Here is a 24825-nt window from a genome sequence, read left to right on the forward strand (position 1 = left end):
CCCTAGATTTATGTGGCTTATAAACAGGGTCATTTCAGAAAAAAGTGGGGGCTTCATCCGTGTTAGGATATAACCTGAGATTCGTTAATGATAAAACAAAGTAAATATTATTCAATTAAATATACTACTCCCTCCTATCAAATTTGTTTCACATTTACTTTTATGCGGTCTCCAAAATTTGCTTTTACCATATTTTAACATGTACATTATTTGCTTTGTTGAAAAATATACTCCGTATTTAGCATGTGAAAAGATTACTTTTGTATGGCAAATTTAAATATTTTTTTTTTATTTATTTTCTTATTTTTTTTAACTTATTCATCATGGTCAAAGTACAACTAGGAAGAATAGATGTGATGGAAGGGTGTATATACTACCTAACTTTTACATTTTTTTGGAACCTTACTAATTGAATATTTTTTGACATTATCCCTGAATAATTTTAATAATCAGCCCCGATAATAGAATAAAGAAATACTCATTACTAGTCAGATGCAAGATCTTATTTCGTTTGGAGACAAAGCAACTACGAGATAAGATAGACACAAGGTAACCAGCTAGCTTGTTGGAGAACATAGATTAAGACCATGATCAGGTACACATTACTGTGGTAGCTTGTTAATCTTGTTAAACCGGAACTGAGCGTATGTTTTAGCAGAGTACTTAGCAGGATTGTCATCATTAACAAGCTCAGGAAGAGGTCCGATAACCTTGTCGCTTGGGGGAACGCAAAACACAGCCCATGACATCCTAGTTTTCTCCTTGTTTACAAAACATCTGTGTAGTATGCTCTTCTATTTCCCATTGCTAAGTATCTGCAAACATCAAGAAGACGACAGTTTGAATAAAACCAAATGACTTTTCCTTATTAAGTAGATATTGTGGCCTAGTGTTTTTATAAACCCTTCTACCTCACATGTAACCAGCCAATGTCACACGTTAAGATTGGAAACTGTTAATGGTCCTTCCACAGTCTCACACGGAACTCGAAATAACAAACAAAACAAGTGAAACGTAACATGAATACCTCAAGTTGATCACCAATATGAATGTAAAGTGTATCAGGAAGATAATCAACAGCAACCCAATTGGCATCTTTCCATATCTGAAGGCCAGGGACCTCATTTGGCAGAAGAATGGTGAGGGCGCTCATGTCGGTGTGAGCCTCGACACCAAGGGCTAGTTCAGGCCGTGGACATGGTGCATACATGTTTATTTTCATCTCCATCTCTAACTCATCATCACCTAGTTTGCTTTTCAGACTATTTTGTTCTAAACCAAGGCCTTCAGAAAGTAGACCAAATATTACATCAGTTATCCTCAGTATTTCTTTGTTATACTCTTCTGTCACTTCCCTGTGTCACATTAACGCAAATTTCATCATCTACACACATATAATTCATATGATTGAGGATATGTAGTGGGCTAAATACATGTTTAAACTTAAAGGTTAAAAGTTTAGAACAGATTGAATTAGACTTTTAAGTTATTGCTCACTTTATTCCTTACAATTAACTACTTCCTCCTCCTGGTCAGTTGTTTGCCTTTGGTTTTGGCATAAAGACCAAGAAAAGAGGAAGGAGTCAATTGTAAGATAACAAGTGGATTAAATTGAGTGTGGAGGTGTTGGGGTAATCTCCCCAAACTCCTAAAATAAATGTGGAAATAAAGCTTGGATGTTTCAAATGCAAATTACGTAAATTGTCTACGTTTTTGGGAGTGATAACATTCATGCCTAAGAAGTTATGTAATTGTTTTAATTAAAACAATTAATGGTTTATTAGAAGTTTTTTAGAAACTTCTTAGTATAAATAGGTGATGTTGCTAATTGTTTTAGGACACACAAAAATAGAGAGGCAAATTAATATATATTTGGTGAGAATACTTCTTGTTCTAAAGGAGAGAAAAGAGAGTGTTCAACATGTATTAGAGATAATAAGAGCGAGATAAAGTTTGAGAGGGAGTGACAATACTAGTGTGTGATTGTACTCTATAAACTTTGTAATTTCTTATTAGTGAATTAATTTGTCAAGAGAGCCGTGGTTTTTCCCTTAGTTGAGAAGGGTTTCCACGTGAGAAATTGTGGTGTCACTTTATTTGCTCTTACTTACGTTCGTTGTGTGTGTTCCTTCGTAGTATCGTTGTTGGGTGAGATTCTTCCCACCTACACCGGGTTTACGGGACGCTTCCCCCAACAAAGTGGTATCGAGCCGAAGGTTACTCGTATCTCGGGAGGTGTGGGAGATTCCGATTTAGGGAGGAACTTATTTATCGTAAGTAAGATGGCGGAGAAATTTCATATTCCATTGTTTGATGGGAAGATGAATTTTATGGTGTGGAAAAGCACAGTTGAAGACTTGCTAGTCCAGTCGAGTCTTGATGAGGCTTTGGAATTGACTAAGCCATTAGAGATGAGTGAGTCTAATTGGGAGTCAAAGAAAAAGAAAGTCGTGAGTATGATAAGGTTGGCGGTAGCACCGGAGATTAAGTATAATCTTTTGGGCGAAAAGGAGCCGAGGGCCTTGTTAGAAAAGTTACAAGGCATGTATGCGTCAAAGTCGCTCACCAACCGACTATGTTTGCGATGGGAGTTGTATCAACTCAAAATGGAGGAGGGTGATGCAAATTTGCAAGACCACATAAATAAATTCAACCAGTTAGTGTGTCAACTCTTGAATGCCGATGAGAAGATAACGGATCAAGAGCAAGCTCTCTTGTTATTAGCTTCATTGCCGAAAAGTTTTAGACCCATTGTGATGACGATGCTTGTGGGTAGAGACAAAATCTCTTTGGATGAAGCAATAACGGTGGTGCGAGAAAATGAGAGGATGATGGCGAAAATAGATGGAGATGCATCATCAAGTGATGGGGCACTAGTGGCAGATGGTTGTGAAAGAGGGAGAGGATCACACAGACATGGAAATGGCCAAAGAAGTAGGTCGAAGTCGCGCGTGAAGGACATGGACAGTGTGGAGTGCTACTATTGTCATGAAAAAGGTCATATTCAACGAAATTGTCCAATAATGAAGGAAGACTTGAAAAGTGTGAAGTCTTTAAGAGAAAAGCTGGGCAAGGCTAAGGTTGATGATTTAGGTGATTCTTCCAATATGGTGTGTGGTAATAGTAGTGATGATGAAGGCATATTCTTGACTACTCAAGATGAGGTGGAATGTCAAGAAAAATGGGTGATGGATTCGGGTGCCTCTGTGCATGTGTGTAAAGACCAAGGATCATTTGATACTTTGCAAAATAATGGAGACTTTGGGCATGTCAAAGTGAGTGATGGCATCAAATTAAAAGTTGAGGGTGTAGGGAGTGTAAGAATGAAACTCCATGATGGCACCATAAGAACTTTAAAAAATGTGAGGTATGTCCCCAAAGCTTGTTCCAACATTATTTCTTTGGGTGTGTTGACGACTCAGGGGAACAGATATGTTGGTAATGGTAAGTGGTGCAAAGTGTATCGTGGAAGAAACTTGGTAAGGCAAGGGGTGAAAACGAAAAACAATATTTGTTATGTGGATGGACATAGCGTTAAGAGAAAGGCCGATGTAAAGAAAAAAGTTCGCTTTTCTGAGATAGTTGAGGTGTTTGGAGCTTTGGGTCGAGGGAGGAAATTGTTGAGGTAATCTCCCCAAACTCTTAAAATAAATGTGGAAATAAAGCTTGGATGTTTCAAATGCAAATTACGTAAATTGTCTACGTTTTTGGGAGTGATAACATTCATGCCTAAGAAGTTATGTAATTGTTTTAATTAAAACAATTAATGGTTTATTAGAAATTTTTTAGGAACTTCTTAGTATAAATAGGTGATGGTGCTAATTGTTTTAGGACACACAAAAATAGAGAGGCAAATTAATATATTTGGTGAGAATACTTCTTGTTCTAAAGGAGAGAAAAGAGAGTGTTCAACATGCATTAGAGATAATAAGAGCGAGATAAAGTTTGAGAGGGAGTGATAATACTAGTGTGTGATTGTACTCTATAAACTTTGTAATTTCTTATTAGTGAATTAATTTGTCAAGAGAGCCGTGGTTTTTCCCTTAATTGAGAAGGGTTTCCACGTGAGAAATTGTGGTGTCACTTTATTTGCTCTTACTTACGTTCGTTGTGTGTGTTCCTTCGTAGTATCGTTGTTGGGTGAGATTCTTCCCGCACCGGGTTTACAGGACATTTTTAAAATAGGCAAACAAATGACGGAACGGAGGGAGTACATTTTTAAAATGGGTTTTAAGGAGAAAGTAAAAGTTATTGCCATCACGTAGGAGCAATCTATATCTATATGACTATCCTTCTCTTTTCTCATGGGTTACCCTTGTGTACTTGGTTTGGTATAAGACGATTGTATGGTATAACTAGGTAGTATCCCGCGGTTTGCGCGGCCTGTTTTAAAATTTTATTCTTTTAATTGAAGAAAAATAATATAATTCATATATGAACTTTAATATTTTTACTTAGAAATAAAAATAAATTAATTTTTCTCAAATTTGATTTTTTTGAGGTTTAACTTCAATGTTTTAAAATAAAATACATACAATTTTAATTATTAAAACTAATAAGTGATAATTAATTATGAATGATAAACGTTTTATAAATAAATTTGTTACTTATCTAATATCATACTCCCTCCTAGTCGCTTATTTCTTCCCTCTTTCATTTTCGAAGCTAGTCGGATTTTCTTGCCCCTTTCCATTTTTAGTAAGTTTTTTAGTTGTGAAATTACCATATTGTCCTTGTCTATTTTTTTCATTTTACAAAAATTGCCATTTATTAGTGAACCTAATTAGACTTGAATAACGCAACGATGAACATTGAGTTCTCACATTATATTATTTAACGGTACATTATGTCTCGAACCAGTTAATATTTGTTCAAAATAATGTGAATATAATGTTATGTAATTTTTTTTATGTATAACGTGAGATATTTATGTATCAAACATATAGCGTCCAAACCCAACTTATGCAATTCTTTTGATTGTGTGCTGCAAGTGCTATGTGTCAAACACATCTATAAGAAATTTACATCTTTCGTTTTACAAACAACTATCAATTATATTAATTTTATACAATGATGTTTAATAAATTACCTGTAAATAAAATAGGTTGAACTTTCTCAAATATTTTTTTTTTGAGGTTTAACTTCAAAGTATTTAAAAGATAACATATAAAATATTTAATTAAAAGTAATATTTAGGTAGTCATAATCAATATTTTATACTTGACGCATACATATTTAATTGAAGATATTAAAGAAAAATGTAACGTGTTTTCTACTTTTTCATGGCGTTTATAATATTATTGATGGGGCATATTCTGCACCGCTGACCAAGTCAACATATTGAACAAGGTCAAAGATATCCACAGCAAGTCAACAACTTAGACAGCCTAGCCGATACAGTCCATCGGCCTGTCAGCCTGGGTCTCGGCATGGCAACTTGCCAGCCAAGGCACATACCCGCGTACTCACATCCAAGACCCCTCGGCGGTGAGTCAACAGGGCCCGCCGGCCTGCCATAGAAACCCCGGCCGAGGGGTAGATCAGTCTTTCCACCTGCTAGCCACTTGGCCACTTGGCCACTACGTGACAAAAGGTGAAAGCCTATAAATACTCCTCAACCTTCATTGAGGAAAGGATCCAACATATACACAACTAAACCTAGATACACTATTCATCTGGTAATATCTTCCTTATCTCTCTACAATATACCTTCAGCCAAGTAACAACTTATCCTTTAAGTTTACTGACTTGAGCGTCGGAGTGAGTACGCTTGGCACAAAGCCAAGCCCTCAGTTCGTTCATTGTTGCAGGAGAGGCCGAGAGGAACGATTAAGACCAAAGGGGAATCCAACTCAAGACATCATTCAAACAAGCCACGGGTGGTAACTATACTTGCTCTGGAATTACACCCGGAACAATTGGCGCCGTCTGTGGGGATAGACACTAGAAGCTAGTCACATTCATTCCCAAACAAAAAAAAAACAACAAAAACCCACCCAAAAAGCTAAGATGTCAAAACAACAAGACGCAGTCGTGACCGATGAAACCGCATTCTACCACGACGATACTTTCAACAATTCTGGAGTCGTGCAGCCCTCCACCGGCGGAGTAATCCAACCGGAGTTCGGGATGCCGATAATGCCGGACACGTCGCTGCCAGTCAACCAGGTCACCATCATGGGACACGTGGTTGACATAGCAAAACTGAAAATGGTCCTGGACCTAATTAGTAATACGCCTGCTCACACTGTCACGCCGACAAGAGCGGCGGAAAACGCCCAGGAGACCAGGGCCCAAAACGTAACTCCGAGAAATTTGAACGGAGCACTGGGAGAAGCCGACCCAGCCAAGTCGCCGGGGGAGCCCAAAGTGGGCGTAGTAGACCTAAGTCCTTCCCGCACTCATGGGAGGACAGCGTCCCCGCAACACGAACGAGGCTTACCCCAAAGGAACCGAGAGAGTCCGACTCTCGGCGAGTTGGAGAAGAAGTCCGAGTCGAAGAAGAAGTCCTTCCCGCTACGAGGAGAGGAGCCGGATGAGGAATGCAAGGAGCCGATCGCCGCGTGTCGTTCGACACGTGGTCAGACAGCCCCTCAACGCCTACGTCCTAGAAGTCCAGGTGCCAACTAAGCTCAAGTTGCCACCCCTATCATACAAAGGAGATAGTGATCCAGCCGACCACGCTGAGAGTTTCGAGTCTTACATGTCGGTATGGGAGCAGCCCGATGAGGTCTGGTGCCGAGTTTTCCCAACAACTTTGCATGGGATGGCTCAAAGTTGGTACAAAGGGCTTCCCGACGGCTCGGTGTACTATTACGCCGACCTAAGGGACGCCTTTCTAGCCCAGTACTCTTGCAACAAGAGAAGGGCCGTGGAGACATCGGACCTCCTAACTATCAAACAGGAGGGGGGCGAGTCTCTATGAAGCTATGTGAAGAGGTTCGACGGAAAGGTCCAGTAGATTCGAGAAATTAATCCCGAATTGGCGGCCTTCGCGCTGATGAAAGGCCTCCCAAGGGGAGACTTGAAAAATGAGCTCATCAAATGCGGAGGCCTGAACTTGGACGCCGCTAGGAAGATGGCCGACCAGGCCATCAAGGTAGAGGACTATCACAAGACCTGGGTAGGCCCCAGCGAGGCCGAGCCCTCCGAAAAGAAGAGTCACCGGGAGGACAACCCGGATGAGAGGCGCCGTGACAACAACGGGTCACGGTCCGACGAAAGACGCCGTGAGAACAATAGGTCACGGTCGGACAAACCTGCCAGGAGACAGGACTCGACGGGCGCCGGGTGGAGCTCGGGAACGTATCACCAGAGGCGGTACAGTGATAAAACCCCTCTCGTCGTATCAGCCGCCGAGGTCTTTGCCCTGAGCAAAAGCGAGGGCCAGAAGTGGGAGAGACCCCCAAGCCAAAAAGCGACGGTGACACGAGCCATCTTTGATCGTGAGTACCACGGCCACACCGCCATTTAACCAACGATCACGGCATCCAAGAATGCCATTGAAGAACTGATCCGGAAGGGGAGCCTCGGCAAATACGTTGCCAAAAGCCAAAAGACCGACGCCGACAAGTAAGAAATCCGTCTTCGAACGGATAGGAGTGATCCATGTTGTCATCTGGGGCAACGAGAACGGAGGGTCCGCTCATGGGCACAAACGGCACCTGAACGAGCTATATCAGGCCATCAACTTTGTGCCCAACACAGCGATCCCCGCTTCCAACATCCCCGATATAACCATCGGAAGGAAGGACTACGAAGAAGTCATCGCTCCTCACAAATGACCCACTTGTAGTCAATTTGGACATATCCAACCACCTGGTCAAGAGGTGCCGATTGACACAGGCGCGTACACGAACATCATGTTCGGGGAGTGCTTCCTCGGCCTCGGCACGAAAGTCAAGGACTTGAGCCCCTGCACCAACCCACTATACAGCTTCTCTGGGGCCGGCCTGGTACCACTGGGATCAATCAGACTCCCGGTGACGTTCGGCGAAAAGAATGCGGCTAAAAATGTCCTAGCTGAGTTCGTGGTCATCGACGGCTCGTCCGCCTACAACGTTCTCATAGGCCGAGTCACCCCGAGCGAGGCCGACGCAGTGATGTCCATCCGGGCCTAACACCGATGTATGCCTCGGACCGGGGGGAAGCGCATAAGCTCGTCTCCAAAGACGAGAATGACGAGGTGGTCAACGTCCGGATAGCCGCCGGAGGATGCAACATGCAATCCCTCAAAGTGGCAAAGAAATCAGAGAAAGGGAAAGGTCTATCCTTACAACAGGAGGGCGACCTCATGGATGTAACTAGCGGCTGACTAGGACGTTGTGCCTTCGACAGGCCATTAGGACGCTGGTAATCTCGGGAATAATCTATGTAGCGGCGGAGGTGTCCAAAACAGCTGTGGGCACCCCGACGCATGTTTTTACCTAAATGAAAAATCATCCAAGTCTTCCATCAAAATGTTCACTCTTCCCATAGTCACTAGGAAGCGTGACGCCGACTCACACTGTCATACCGACAAGAGCGGCAGTCTTTATCAGTAAGCAGATGTCGGCTCACACTGTCATACCGACAAGAGCGGCAGTCTCATGAAGAAATAGGCGCCGTCGCAGTCACCCCAAGTAGTAGACGCCACGGCAGTCACCCCAAGAGGTTGGACGCCGCCGCAGTCACTCCAAGTGGTAGACGCCACGGCAGTCTCCTTGAAGAAGCAGGCGCCGTCGCAGTCACCCCAAGTAGTAGACGCCACGGCGCGATCACCCCAAGAGGTTGGACGCCGTCGCAGTCACTCCAAGTGGTAGACGCCACGGCAGTCTCATGAAGAAATAGGCGCCGTCGCAGTCACCCCAAGTAGTAGACGCCACGGCAGTCACCCCAAGAGGTTGGACGCCGTCGCAGTCACTCCAAGTGGTAGACGCCACGGCAGTCTCCTTGAAGAAGCAGGCGCCGTCGCAGTCACCCCAAGTAGTAGACGCCACGGCAGTCACCCCAAGAGGTTGGACGTCGTCGCAGTCACTCCAAGTGGTAGACGCCATGGCGTACTCATGAAGAAGCGATGCCGCTCACACTGTCACACCGACAAGAGCGGCAATCACGACCATCGCAGTTGATACTCGCAAAGCAATCAAAATGCCTTAGAAGCGTTAACACGATTGAGATACGCGCTCTAGACTGCCTCGGCCAAGCCGAGGCGGAAACAAAAGAGATACTCAATTAATAACGTAAGGAGACAACCCAGACGAAGACAGAGACGCTAAAAGTACAGTTGAGGCTCAAATACTAGCGCAAGAAAAAGAGGTAAGGTAAAAACCTCGGCCAGGCCGGAGGCAGAAGAAGCGAGCTCTTATTACAAAAAATGTTCAATGAATTACAAGAAATTACAAGGACAAACCAAAAGACAAAAGGCTACGGATATCATCTCCCTATGTCTGCCGTTGCTCGCCATCAGCAGCGGTAGCAGCACCTTCTTCAAAGGGCAACCCAAAGAGCTCCCTTAGCGGCCTCGGCTTCAAGCAGCCCGGCCTTAGCCTCGGCGGCCTCAATCGCCCTTGCCCAATCGGCTTCCGCCTTGGCCGCTTTAGCCTTCTCGGCGATAGTCGCGCCTCTTCGGCCGCTTTTTGCTCTATCTTCACTCTCGCCGCCTCCTTGACCCTCTCCTCCATGGCTTTCTCCTTAGCTTCGAGCTTATCGTCAAACAACTCGTCATCATCTCGTCCCACGGAAAGGGAACCTTCAAGAGGAAAAAGCTCCTCAATTACTTCCCCGGGCAAATGCTTCGGCCGGATCCCTAATTCGAACACAGTCGGGAGCATTTTGGTTTGGAGCATCTCAATGTCGTCCTCCTTTTGCCTGATGATGGCCTCCTTGCTCCGGATCACCTTCCCCTGGATCTGAAATTTGCCCCTAAATTCATTCCTTTGCTGGAGATAAAGGTCGGCATGCCTCTGAACAAGGTCACACTTCTCCAGCAACTTTGCAACTTCGGCCGCAGCAGCCTCGGCCTTGGCTCTCTCGGCAAGGACCTCCTTTTCAGCGTCCTCCCTAAGCTTTCTCTCAGCCAAGAGCGCTTTCTCGACATCTCCCCTAAGCCTTTGCTCATTAAGGAGATCCAGCCTCGCCTTCGCGGCCACCTTCTTAGTGGCATCAAGCTCAAGAGCGGACTGAGCCACGACCTTCTCTTGCTCTATAATGCGAGCACCGGCCAGCTCGTTCCACCTCGCCAACTCCTCGACCAGCCTCGCACCTCCCGCCACGAGCCGGGAGGGGCAAACCTTCTGGGATGAGGAGTCAGCAGTGACGTTTCGATCGCTAGTCTGCGGTCGGGAAAGGGAAACCTTCTGGGATGAGGAAACAGTGGTGACATTTTGATCACCGGCTCAGTAGGCCGGGAGAAGGAAGCCTTCTGGGACAAAGGGTTCACGGTGACGTCTTGATCACCAAACCGCATGCACTCCCCACCACTTGCCGCCCAACAAGAGCGGCGGACGATCGCGGGATCTACAAAATTTAAAGAAAGCATCGATCAACATACATCGACATGCCGAAGAGCTCGTCATCGGCGGCGCCGATGAACCGCTAAATCGAGCCACCGGATAGATCGATGACCGTGCTTGGCCTTCTTGGCCGAAGGGCGCATCTCCTCGTCGATGCAGAAGCAACGGCAGCGGTAAAAGCTGTCTGCTTTCTCTTACGGACAAGGGGAGACCCCTCCTCCTCGTCAGAGTCATCTCCATTAGAGATGTAAACGATCTCCACCGTCTCCTTCGAACAGGGGGGGATGGATGGTGGAGCCGATGTCGACGCCATCATCACGCCGAGGCTTCGTTTCAGTATGGCGCGGCATGTTACTAACAACCTTCGCCTGAGCCTCCACCGCATTCAAGCTTTTCAGCCGCTGGTCCATAAGATCATTCGGCGACGTCCTACGGTCATGGGCCAGAGCCTTGGGGTGCAGGTTAGCAACGGTTTTGTCTTTGTGCAGCCCCATTCTCCGGAGGATATCCTCAGACAAGTCCCGTCCAAAGTGGTATGCGAAGAAAATAAAAGCAAGAATTAAGTAGAAGAAATAAACCGAAGTTCGAAAAACAGGAACATTAAGAGCGGTGATGGGCCTCACACCGACCCCACTCACCCTGTGCTAGGGCCGGTATGAGGCCGACATGGCAAAGCGGCTCATCCCGAAGAATGATCTGCGTTGGGGGGGAATCCATTTTTTCGACACCCCACTTGTCCGCCTCAAAAGCCTCATCGCCGACTTCTCATCCTCTCGAAAGAAGGACCTTGCGGCATCCATCTTAAGCTTCTTCCGGTGACCCATCCGTCATGCTCCGCCTTAGTCTCACACCGCAAATTCACTTGGTCTTTGAAAGGAGAGGGGCAGCGGATAGTCATCCGGCACCTTAACATACACCCACCGGTTTCTCCAGTCTTTGCAAGAAGTAAGTTTGTCAACAGAGACATAACCTTTCTCCGTGTGCACACTGTACCAACCGACGCAGCCGAGAGATCGACGGCTGAGATAATGAAGCCGGCGGAATAAATTTACCGTCGGGCCTCCCCTTGAAGAGACAAAGCCACACAAAGCCGACTATCGTCCTCATGGCCAACGGATGCAGTTGGGCCACAGCGACATTCATAGCTTTAATGATGGCAACGACGTACTCATTCACGAAACCGGAGCCCGTACTCCAAATGTCGCATGTATACGCCGGTATGGCCCGGCGGAGGGCAACAGACGGCTGGCCCTCCTCGGGGATAACAATCTTGTATCCCCGCCAAAGAAGAAGTGACCCTCGAAAAATTTCTCACCGGAACAACGGCAAACTTATGTGTCCAAGCTCGGTCAACGCGTAACTTGGGACCTCGCCGTGATCCATAACGTACCGCCTCACCTCTTTGGGACGAGCCTCTTCAAAGATCATCGCCAAAATCGTCTGCGTCATCATCGACATCAGAGTCATCCTCCCATTCCTCCAAAATTCGAGGATCGACTTCGGAGAAGGAGACCTGGGCCCCAGCCTTATCGGGAGGGCGTCCAACTCCTCCCCCTCATCAAGACGCGACGGGGAACCCCGGCGCCGGCCTACTCGGACCGGCATCGCGGAAGACATGTTTACCATAAAGACTTACAAAATTAAGAAATGGGAAAGTTTGTTTGTTTACCTTAAAGAAAACACTCACGGAGTAACAACTCTGAGAATTAGAAGACAGAGAAAACCCTTGAAAGTTTAGAGGAAAATTTTAGAGAATGAAATTGGTGGCCAATTTCACGGGATAACCGCCCTATTTATAGGGAAAAGCCCATGAAGAAGGACCAATCGAGAACACCCATGAAGCGTCAACCAATCAGCGTGCAGACACGTGTCGGACATGCAACCACGGGATGTCAATCGTTGCAACAGTTAGACGTCAATCAATGCAACAGTGACCAAGCGTCTTCAACACGCCTATTCACATCTCTCCGCCTATTCACCTTCCTCAACAAATTCCCAAGCATCTCTGTTCTCCGCCGCCACATGGTCAACCAAGCTAAGTAGCGCCGGGGGGGCAATCAAAAACAACCGGCACACTCAATCCCGGTCTCGGCCAGCGTCACTTTCTTTTCCACATCGGATGCCCTTTACACATCCATGTGGAGGGGGGATATGGTACGGCCTAAGAAAGACCAGGCAGAGGTAAAAGAGGCCGCCGCAGAAGAAGCCGATGCAGAAATTTTCCGCAAATTACTTACGCAGAATATACGCTCAAACGTACATCGGAGCCCATACCACGGCATAGACTACGCTGGGGGCAAATTGATGGGGCATATTCTCGCACCGCCGACCAAGTCAACATATTGAACAAGGTCAAAGATATCCACAAAGAAGTCAACAACTTAGACAAACCTAGCCGATACGGTCCATCGGCTGTCGGCTGGTCTCGGCATGGCAACTTGCCGGCCGGGGCACATACCCGCGTACTCACATCCAAGACCCCTCGGCGGTGAGTCAACAGGGCCCGCCGCCTCCGCCATAGAAACCCCGGCCGAGGGTAGATCAGTCTTTCCACCTGCTAGCCACTTGGCCACTTGGCCACTACGTGACAAAAGGTGAAAGCCTATAAATACTCCTCAACCTTCATTGAGGAAAGGATCCAACATATACACAACTAAACCTAGATACACTATTCATCTGGTAATATCTTCCTTATCTCTCTACAATATACCTTCAGCCAAGTAACAACTTATCCTTTAAGTTTACTGACTTGAGCGTCGGAGTGAGTACGCTTGGCACAAAGCCAAGCCCTCAGTTCGTTCATTGTTGCAGGAGAGGCCGAGAGGAACGATTAAGACCAAAGGGGAATCCAACTCAAGACATCATTCAAACAAGCCACGGGTGGTAACTATACTTGCTCTGGAATTACACCCGGAACAATTATATTACTTAATAATCATTACTTTTGTTTTGATTATTTAAATATACTCGCGATCAATGCGTTACTTACATACATACTCCTTATCACACTATTTAAACCTATCAAAATTTCACATGTATTCAATTTCTCGCAATATAATTTTTTTCATTCTCACACTATAAAAACTTATCTCTTAGTAGTGTAGTTTTCTTTAAGTTCTATTTTTAATAAATACAATGACTCTCCCAAATATATTTTTCTTACCGGATTTAATGGTCTAAATTTTATAATTTTCTCAACATATTTTTTTACGTAAATGTAAAATATCAAAATATTTCAATAAATATAATCAAAATTATACTCAATTGAAAGCATTTTTCGCAATGAACGTAATTATTTACACTTTAGATTTTTTATCAAAATAATTTTTTACTACATTTAGAGTCAAATTACCGTAATTTTTTTATGTAAATTTATAATAAATTTATTAAACTATAATTATTATTTTGCTGAGATTTATACAGCATTTATTATGCTCATATTAAATTATTAGCTGTAATTAATGCTTGTCATTAATGCTGTATAGGACACGTGTCGCATCCACAAATAAGTTTCAACTCAGCTTTTATATATATATATATATATATATATATATATATATATATATATATATATATATATATATATATATATAAGATATGTCATGATGGTCTTATTTGACAACTTTTGATATACACCTATTAGAATAAAAACAAATGATTCAACGTTTAGTTTGAATATATGGAGATTCAACGGTAAACATAATTAGCTTAAAATCCGTGTAAAGTTGCACATACGTATATAAATAAGGATAGTGATAGAGCGTCACCGGGTGATGCCCAAATTGGGTGTCACCCTTTCACAACCATTGTTTATTAAAGGGGTCCCCACTCACTCCATGTGAGAGGGTGGCGCCCTTTCATTTTCCTGTAAATAATACATAAGTCAATGTATAAATTAATCTTATAAGTTTTATAATTATAATACAATATTAATTTGAATGGACAAATGCAAAAAAGATATTATAGTATCGCCTAGAAAACTTTAATATTTTTGAAGTTATCTTTCATCACTCTTAACACCACGAAAACTTGCTTACCTGTTTATGTGACATATCATGTTTACACCCAAGTCTTATATTTGTGATCTAATTAATCTAGCATACATGATTCCAAATGTGTCTTATTTTATGCTACACCCGTGTCTCATATAATGTTAAAAATTTCAAGTGGAATCAAATTATATAAATCAGCTAAGTTTTAAAAGTGTTTTGCGAAATAAAAGTTAAAAATAGAGGTTAAAAAAGACCAAATAAAATTTATGTAACCTTATATGTAATGGTATATTTAGGAGTTTGATTGAAGAGTTATTTTTGTAAAATTACTACTCTAACCTTATATGTACGTATTATTATCGAGTTGAGTAGTTGACCCATATAATAGCTAAAATTGCAAAATGCTGCATAATTTTAAGGCAAATTAGTAATCATCTGACAACCTCCCTTCGCTCCTTATGAAAATGTCGCCATCCGATCAAATTAATTGGATTGAGAAAGGGTTTTTACTCATGCAAAATTGAACATACTTCTGATCTTCATAACATAAAAAACAATGGTCCCTGGTTTGTTCTTGGACATTATTTACATATTCAAGCTTGGTGTCCTAATTTCCAACCTTCCATGGCGACAATCAACTCTGTCCCAACATGGTTAATCCTTCCAGAATTGTCGATTGAGTATCATCGTCCTGATATTCTTCAGGGAATCAGGAATTCTTTTGGCGGGTTTATCAAATTTGACCCAAATGGTTTAAATAATAATAATGCGAGGTTTGCCCGTCTCTATATCCACCTTGATCAATCACGGCCACCGCCAACTAAAGTGTGGATTGGGCCTTTCTGTCCAGAAGTCAAACTCGCCGACAAGCAGGTGTTCTGTTTCAAGTGTCAAAGTAGATACAACGGGTCTTATGTGGTCAAGAAAGACGCTCCGGCGGAGGATGGTCCCATAAAAGTCCCCGGTGCTAGCAGAAATCTGGGCTCTCATCACACTCCAATTTCAAATACGTCACATGAAAACAATTGGACTATTGTTCCATTTAGAGGAAAAAATAAGTTCCCTTTATTTACTCCAAAAACTACACCCCATCTAAATCAAGTTCTCATTCCCTCTTCCCCATACCACTTTAACAAAAACTACATACTTTTCCCCTTCTCCACATTCAAACTTGACTTTTTACTTTATTTACAGTCTTTTAACCCCCTCCTCTATCAACATACCCTGTCATTTCCCTCTGGATTCTTTATTAAACCTATTCTCTCCTCTCACTGTAAACCAAATAAACTAAAAAAATCTCCAAACCCATACAAAACAAGCTCACCTCGCCAAAATGAAACCAGACCTGATTCTACTCCAATGCCACCTCCCCTCTTCATATCGCCCACCTCACCGTCTCTTTCACCAAGACAACACCGATACGACCCTTCCTTCCCCTGACTGTACTTCTTCTCTATCCCGAAGCGCCGCTAATTGCCTCATTCAAACCCCCACCTCTCACTCTACCAGAAATCCCGATCAACCAAACAACTTTTATATTCGAACATCGCCTCGCCTCGCCTCAAGTAACCGCCCCAACCCTTCGCTCTCTTTTTGCCAACCCGTTCTTCCCTCATCCTCAATGACTAAATATAAGCCTAGTCACTACCCGACTACCAAACCGATTCATAGCACCAACCCATCTTCCCGATCTGTCCGATCTCAAAGGCCTGCCTCCTGCTCTCCACTGTTTCCTCCTCTGCTTTATCCAGTTCAAGAACCATCCCCCTCTGACTTCGGTGATCCCCGAAGCGCTGGAGTTTCTTCTGGACCCCATGCTCATCTTGCCTCGATTAAGGACGGTCTTGTTATTGACCTTAATGGAGAGGGATCTTCTAATGACAAGTTTCTCCAACACCGTGAAGGTTTTCAGAACCTCAATCCCAATGAGGCAATTGGACCATTGGCTAAGTTGGATTGCTCTGGATTGGGATTGCCGGGAATCGTACATGACTCTGGCAGGCTCAACCAACAAAGTTTACACCGCCCTCCTACTAGACGTAGAAGAGGACACGGGAAATCCGGAAGTTCTGACCGAGCTTGTTAACTCCTCCCCTATCCCTCCCAATATGAATATTCTCTACTGGAATTGTCGCGGCATTGCCTGACCCTCTTTTACTACCCATCTCTCTTACCTCATCAATGCTCACAAACCCCACATTGTGATCCTTTCTGAAACCCGTGCCAACTCTCCTAATTCCCTAGCTATCGTGCGTAGGCTTCCCTTCGACTCTTGGGAAATTCTGGACTCAGCTGGGTTCACTGGTGGGATCATCATTTTATGGAATGTTAAGGATGTTTCTATCACTCCTGATGAAAAAAGTGACCAGGTGATTAACGTGGTGGCTCAGGTTATTTCTAATAATATTACTTTTGTGTTATCTGCCATTTATGCAAATCCCAAATTTAGGCATAGAGTTAAATTGTGGTCTGACCTGAGTGCCCTATCCCTTAACCTTAATATTCCTTGGGTATATATTGGCGATTTTAATGAATTTACTGGACGTGCGGAAAAACTTGGAGGTCGTAGTATTAAATGGAATAGGGCGAACCTTTTTAAAGCAACCATGGACTCTTGCAATCTGATTGACCTTGGATTTTCTAGCCCAAACTTTACCTGGACAAATAAAAGACGTCACGACCCTATTTTCGAGCGCCTTGACCGTGTGTGGATTAACCAATAGTGGCTTGACCAGTACCCGAATTCCCATAACTGCCAGCTTACTCGTCTATCCTCTGACCAATGTCCGACTACCCTTAAGTCTTCCCTGTCTGAGTGTCATCATCCAAAAACCTTCAAGTTTTAAACCCTCTGATTTTCTGATCCCAGCTTTCTCCCAACCATTGAGTCCTTTTGGTCGTCCTCTAGAGATTGTGTCCCATCCATACTCATTTCTCTCAGCCTCATCCTCTCTGATTGGGCTGGAAAAGCCTTTGGGAACATTTTCAAAAATAAGAAAGTGCTTAATGCTCGGCTTCTTGGGATCCGTCGTGATCTCAGTAACTTTCCTAGCTCTGACTTCCTCAATAAGCTTAATGACTCCCTTTTTAAAGACCTTAACCAGGTTCTTGATCTTGAGCACTTGTATTGGCAAGATCGAGCTCGCATAAACTGGCTTGTTGATGGAGATATAAATACTTCCTTCTTTCAGAAATATGTTACTCTGTGCCGAAATTTTAACCGCATCCTATCACTTGTTGATGATGTGGGTCAAACTATCCCAGGTCATGATAATCTCTCTGCTCATATCACGAATTTTTTCACCAAGCTTTACACTTCTGAGAAGCTGTTCGGTAACTAGGTTGCCCCTAACCCCCGCCCATCGATCACCTTCTTCTATATCTCTCATGAGGATGAGATCCGCCTTGCTTTGTTCTCGCTCGGATCTAAGAAAACTTTGGAGCATGATGGTTTTCATGCTGGTTTCTTCAAGAAATGCGGGCACATTGTTAAAGGTAACTTTATCCCCTTCATACAACACGTTTTCCTCACCAAATTCCAGCCTGAGAGCATTAATAAAACTGCCATTTCCCTAATCCCTAAAATCCCTTCTCCTCAAACTAACAAGAACTTCCGACCCATCAGTCTTTGTAATACTTCTTATAAAATTGTCACCAAAATCATCGTCAATCGCCTAAAACCTTTAAATCACAAAATCATTTCTCCTAAGCAAGTTAGCTCGGTCCCCGGACGTAGAACGAAAACCAACTATATCATTGCCTATGAGATCCTTCACTCTATCCACGTTTCAAAATGCAAACTTGGGTGGTTCGCCCTTAAACTTGACCTTGAAAAAGCCTTTGATAGGCTTGAATGGGACTTCATTCACGTTTGCCTTTCTCATGCCCAAATTGATAGTGACACCACTTCTCTCATCATGAACTGCATCTCCTCCTCCTCTACCCAGTTTTCTTTTAATGGGACTCTCTTACCTAGCTTCTCTCCTACAAGAGGCATTAGCCAAGGAGATCCGCTCTCCCCCTACCTCTTTGTTATCTGCATGGAGGCTCTTTCTACTCTCATCCACCAGTCGTGTACTGACATGGATTGGTTCCCCTTCTCCTTGGAAAAGGAGGAGCCTTCTTCTCTCATCTCCTCTTTGCTGATGACATTCTTTTGTTTGGTCGCGTCTCTGAACGTAACTTGTGCGCCCTCCAAGCCATTCTTCTTAACTTCTGCTCTTCCTCCGGTCAGAAGATTAATTATTCTAAGAGCAAGATTATCTTTTCGAGACACACCCCCATTGAGAATATTACCATGTTCGAAACCTGTCTTGGCATCAAGGCTACTTTAAACCTTGGTACTTATCTTGGGTTTCCTCTTAAAGGGACCAAAACCAAGAAAGCCTATCTTCGCCCCCATCATTGAAGCCATTCAATCCAAATTGTCCAATTGGAAAACTTGCTTCTTGTCTAAGGCGGAGAGGCTTTGCCTCATCAAATCCAATTTGAATGTCATTCCTTCCCATACTATGCAATGTATCCACCTCCATGTCTCCATCCTTAACGACATTAACAAAAATATTCGCTCCTTTCTCTGGTCGGGCACATCCTTTAAGAAACTCCACCTCTCCAACTGGGATCTTGTGACTCAGCCTTTGGCCCTTGGTGGCCTTGGCATTAAGGCGGCCCGCCCCTTAAAAGATGTCTTTTTCGCCAAGTTAAGCTGAAAACTCCTCTTTGATTAGACTTCCCCTGCTTCCTGTGCTATGCGAAGTAAATATCCGACCCCATGTTAATCTTTCTTTTGGAATGGTTCCCACATTTGGAAAAATGTGGGCATTAGAGTTCCCATTCTCCAAAACTATCTCATTTGGTCCATTGTGATGGAGCTTATATCAGCCTTTGGAGTGACCGTTGGTCCTCGATAAGACCTCTAAGAAATGTCATCCATGGCCCCTTGAATGCTGCCTCGCATAGTGCTAAACTTAACTCCATAATTTCCAAATTCACTTGGGGCCCTGACACCTTTGACTTTGTCCTCCCCAACGATAGCATTACCACCATCTTGTCCACCCCGTTCCCTTCTTCTTGCAAATCCGATTTCCTCACCACCTCCCTTGCCCCCAAAGACAAGTTCTTGATTGGTTCTGCTTACTCCTCCTTGTTTGAGCAGGTTGCCCGACCTCCCTCCTTCACGCCTAATCTGTTGTGGTTGTAGAACCTTCCCACCCCTCCGAAAATAAATGTTTTCCTCTGACTTGTTTGGTGGGACAAACTACCCCACAATCTTACCTTGTTCAAGAGAACAATTCTATCCTCCCCTTCTTGTCCTATTTGCCTTAGCCCCTCACTCGAAGAATCTACTATACACCTCCTTCGTGACTGTCGTCTTGCCACATGTGTTTGGTCGCACTTCAAAGTAGATGCGTCTTTCTTTATCTTGATCTCCAACCTTGTATTCACGAAAATTGCACTTCCCCTAACCCCTCTTGGCCCACTCTCTTTACTTTTATTTTGTGGCGGCTCTGGAAAAACAACAATGTGATTTCATTTTAACGAGTTTCGTGCCCAGTCTGTGTAACCGCTTGTGTGACTCCATTTCCACCCATGTCTCGTCATGGGTGGCTGCCAACAACTTCAACCCAATGCCCCCCTCGAGTGTCCCCCCCTCTTCCTGTTACTATCCTAGTAGTTGGTCCCTTCCCTCGCATAGTTGGCTAAAATCAACTTTGATGCGGCGTTTTCCCCCTCCTTCTCCTTAGCTAGTATTGGGTGTGTTGTTAGGAATGACAATGGGTCATGGGTTCGAGGTTGGTCGACACGTTTGTTTGCCCCTAATCCCTTCATTTGTGAGGTCTTAGCTATTAGAGAAGGACTTCGGGTTTGTATTCAATCCATGGATAAGTTTGTTATTGCTTCCGATTGCCTTAATGTGGTCACTACTATCTTGAACAAGGCTCCCCTTGTGGTCATTTTTCTAATATTATTCTTGAGTGTAGGGAATTGTTGGAGGGCTCGTTCCATTTGAGGATAATGTTTGAGAATAGATCGGCTAATGGAGTCGCAGATGACCTTGCCAAATTCTCCTTAGACGACTCTAGTTCTTGTAGTGGTTGTTTTAATTGGGACTTTGCTCCTCCATTTGTTCTTTGTATGTATACTAATGGCTTTATGTCGGCCATCAGAGCCACTTCCCCTGCCCCGCCCCCCTAATTTATGATATGCAGTCTTCCTCCAAAAAAGAGTATTTTATTTAATATGGAAAAAATATATTTTTCTTACTAATTATTTGTTTACCGAGGAATAATTTTCAACTGTTTGTATACACATTATTTCAAACTAACAGAAGCAATAACTAATAACAAAACATTCTTGACAAGAATTAGCCTTGTAAAGAAGGGACTTGGGTTTTTCTTGGTTAGATAGATTAGGGCAGACAATGAAAGACAAAAGACCAAATGGATAATTTAAAGTGTTGTAAAAAAAATCATGAACCAGGAGTTTGCATTTTAGGTTTTTGGGATATATAATATTGTAAATGGTTGGTTTTTTTTTTTTTTTTTTGACAACAATGAACTGATATATAAATAAAGAAAACGGAAGAACAACAACAAGACAAGAGGTTTAGCCTGTAGCTAGACTAACAGACCAGAAAGGATATAATACAAGAAAATATCTAATCTTCGCAATTGAATTGCGAACAGTTATTGGTACTGACTGATGATTCGTCAGAACAGAGGATAGCTTTGAACATGAGAACTGAAACGTAGCGGAGTGACATCCTGTTGAGTGAGCATGAAGCATGGCATGGAGTAAAGCTCTTGTGGTAGCAACGAAAGAAGATGCAGCGCGAATATGCGTTAAATAAGAGCAACCAGAAGCGGACTCAGAGAGGAAGCAACTGTAACCTTGTTGGATAGGAAGTCGCTTGATGTAGACGTAAAAATGAGTTGCTGACGTTCTTTCTTGTGACAGTAAATGAGAATCTCCGATTGGTGCGCATGGTAAGGAATGTAAAGGAGTCAGTGAAGACCATATATCCGGAAATTGTTGATGTGATAAAGCGAGGAAGTGGGCAAGCTGACAAATGCGCAGGGGTTGTACGGGTTCTCCTCGGAAAACAGCAGCATTGCGGATGTACCAGATGGCATGCAGAACCGAGAAGAAGTATAGAAGGCAGTTATGTGATACAGAGGAATGCCCTTAGAAATAGGAAATCATGTTAGCCAGCCAAGTTGGAAAAGGTATCGATGCGTTTACCTGTGTGTCAAGAGCGAGGGAAGTGGCTTTCCAAACATGGTGAGTAATAGAACATGACCGAAAGAGATGGTCAGCTGATTACGGGGCACTGTGGCAGAGATTACAAGTCGATGAAATACCAATGCCATGAGACGTGAGATTTTCCGCGGTTGGCATAATATTATGTCCCAGACGCTAAAGTAAGAGCGTAAATTTTGTTGAGCCACGCAGCTTCCAAATACGTGTCCACGGAAAGGAGGAGTTTAAAGACCAAACAGTAGAGCCGAAGTTTTTGAACCATAAGAAAAGATAGCCCGATTGGACAGAGTAAGTTCCATCTTCAGTAAACTTCCAATAAACAAAATCATCAATGTCGGAGTGTGGCGGTTCCATAGCAATAATTTCCTTAGCTGAGTGAGGTGCAAAATAACGAAAAATTGCACTCGGATTCCAGTTCCCAGATGGTAGTACCAAATCTGGAACAGACAAGGTTGGAGCGTCAGCAACATCAGATCGCAATGAAGGAATCTTGCCATTAACCCATGGATGCCGTGTTAAATCGACGGAATTTCCTTTTCCAAGCTAAAGCTTCAGATGAGGAGGCAGCAGCACGACAAACACCATTCCAAAGAAAAGAGGGGCGAGAGGTCCGTGAACGTCGAGATGGAATAGGAAAATCTTTTGCATACTTAGGATATAAAAACTTGGCTAACAGGCCCGAGTGATTGGAGTGAATTCGCCAAAAGATCTTAAGCAGAGATGCTTGACTCCATAGGAGAGTATTCTTGCTACTGAGGCCACCACATGCCTTGGGTGCTTGGATTACATCACGTCTGAGCCAGTGAATCACAGGGCGTTGCCAATCACTTCTCCACTAGAATGCAGCAATTAATGAATCAATCTTTTACAAACCGAAACCGGGAAAGGAATAGCCGTCATCAAATGATTGAAAGATGCAAGAAGAATGGCAGAGATAAGAAGCTGTTTGCAGGGTTGACTAAGATGCAATGATGACCATAAGGCAATACGGGCTGAAAGCTTGTCAATGTATGGGTTGAAAACATCAGACCTTTTACGAGGAATATCAAAAGGAACTCCGAGGTAAGTGTTGAAAGGAAGTCACCGTCTGCATCTTTAGTATACTAGTCAAGTGGGCCTTGAAATCAGAAGGAACGTTTGGACTGAATTTGATGTAGGACTTACTCAAATTAATCATCTGACCAGAAGCCGCTTCAAAGGTTTTGAAAAGATCACGTAAAACAGTAAAGAAGTCGGGAGTAGCCTTGAAACAGAGGAGAGCGTCATCAGCGTAGAACAGGTGAGATAAAGGAGTGGCATATCTTGAAACCTTAATACCCACGAGATCACCCAATTTCTCAGCGTGGGAAAGTTGACGGGATAGTACTTCCATGCACATAATAAATAGATATGGAGATAAAGGATCGCCTTGACGAAGGCCGCGTGTCGAATGAAAACAGACAGAGGGTTTGCCATTTATCAGAACACGGTATGAAACTGTAGAGATGCATTCCCAAATAATGCTACACCAAGCAGGAGGGAAACCCATATGTCGCATAACGGCCATAAGAAATTGCCAGGAGACTCTCTCAAAGGCCTTATGCATATCAAGTTTAAGGACAGCATAACAATTATTACCTTGAGTTGTTTTATTTACATAGTGCATAATTTCATGGGCAATGATCGAGCTGTCCGACATCAATCTTCCAGGTACAAAAGCTTGTTGTGTATCCGAGATAAGAGAAGGAATGACTAACTTCAGCCTATTAGCCAAACACTTGGAAGCAATCCTGCAAATAACATTGCAAACGCTATTAGGGCGATAATGCGAAACCATTTCCGGATGATCAATTTTTGGAATAAGAACTAGAAGGGTAGAATTCCATTCCTTTAACATCACCCCAGAGTTAATAAAACGCAGAATAGCAGAGGTTACCAGATGACCAATCTTGGACCAAAACAGCTGGAAAAAACGTGGAGTAATACCGTCGGGTTCCGGGGATTTCGATCCATTCATATTACGTAGTGCACGGATGACATCGCCTTCTGAATAAGGAGCAGATAAAAGGGAACAGGCAGACTGTGAAAGAGAAGGAAGCTCCAGATTTGAAAGGATAGAATCATACATATCACTTGATAGGCTTTGGTTAGTAGATACCGGATTGAGAAACAAATCTCGAAAGTATTGTATAATTTCAGCTTCAATTGCAAGAGGATCATGTAACCAATCACCTGCCGGAGTTCGAATTGCAACCAAACGTTGTTTAGAGGTCCGCTGTTTAACTTTATTGAATAAAAATCGTGAGGGGAGACCATCCAAGATTTCTTTTCGAAGCTTCGCACGCTGGCACCAGTAGCTATGTTGTTTGTGAATAAGATGTAGACGATCAACACGAAGAGAGTGAAAAGCATCAGCAGAAAGGGTATCAGAAATCGAACTGGATGAATGGTCTAAATCATTTTCAATAGAGGACCAGTTAATGCCATGTGAAACACGGTGCTTAACAACCCATTTGAGAAGCACAAATCTAACAGCAGCCAATTTCCGGGATACCATGAACATAGTTGAGCCTCGCACAGATGTTGCCCAAGCCGATGTAACCAATTCAGTAACCTCGGGCAGAGAAAGGCACCAATTATCAAGACGATATGGGCGCTTGGAATGAGCAGGTTGAGTGAGACGTAAAATTATTGGTGCGTGATCCGAGACAAGTATTTGCAGATGAGTAATCGATGCGAAAGGAAAGAGATTGAACCAATCCGCGGTGGCATAAGCACGATCAAGACGCTCCATGATGCAGTCTGAATGATGCTGGCTATTCGACCAGGTGAAACGAGGGCCAAAAAAAGGAACGTCGATGAGATTGTTATGTAACTTCCAATTTGTAAAAACATTCTGACCACGGATCGAACTTGAACCACCAAGCTTGTCGGAGTGTAATTCAACCTGATTGAAATCCCCAATAATTACAAAAGCTGAGAAACCTAAAATTACATCAGAAATTTTGTCCCAGAAAGATGACCGATACATAAAAACTGGTTCCCCATATATAAACATACAATACATATTTTGCATCATAGAAGGGCTGACTTCAACAGAA

General features: G+C 43.5%; 1 pseudogene; it reads right to left on the minus strand.

Annotated features, from left to right (window-relative positions):
- Window positions 1-563: 563 nt before the first annotated feature.
- LOC141615118 (flavonol synthase/flavanone 3-hydroxylase-like) overlaps window positions 564-24825 on the minus strand; it is a 39282-nt pseudogene continuing 15020 nt past the window's right edge.

The sequence above is a fragment of the Silene latifolia genome, chromosome 11 (genome assembly GCF_048544455.1).
Source record: "Silene latifolia isolate original U9 population chromosome 11, ASM4854445v1, whole genome shotgun sequence".
Classification (NCBI taxonomy): domain Eukaryota; kingdom Viridiplantae; phylum Streptophyta; class Magnoliopsida; order Caryophyllales; family Caryophyllaceae; genus Silene; species Silene latifolia.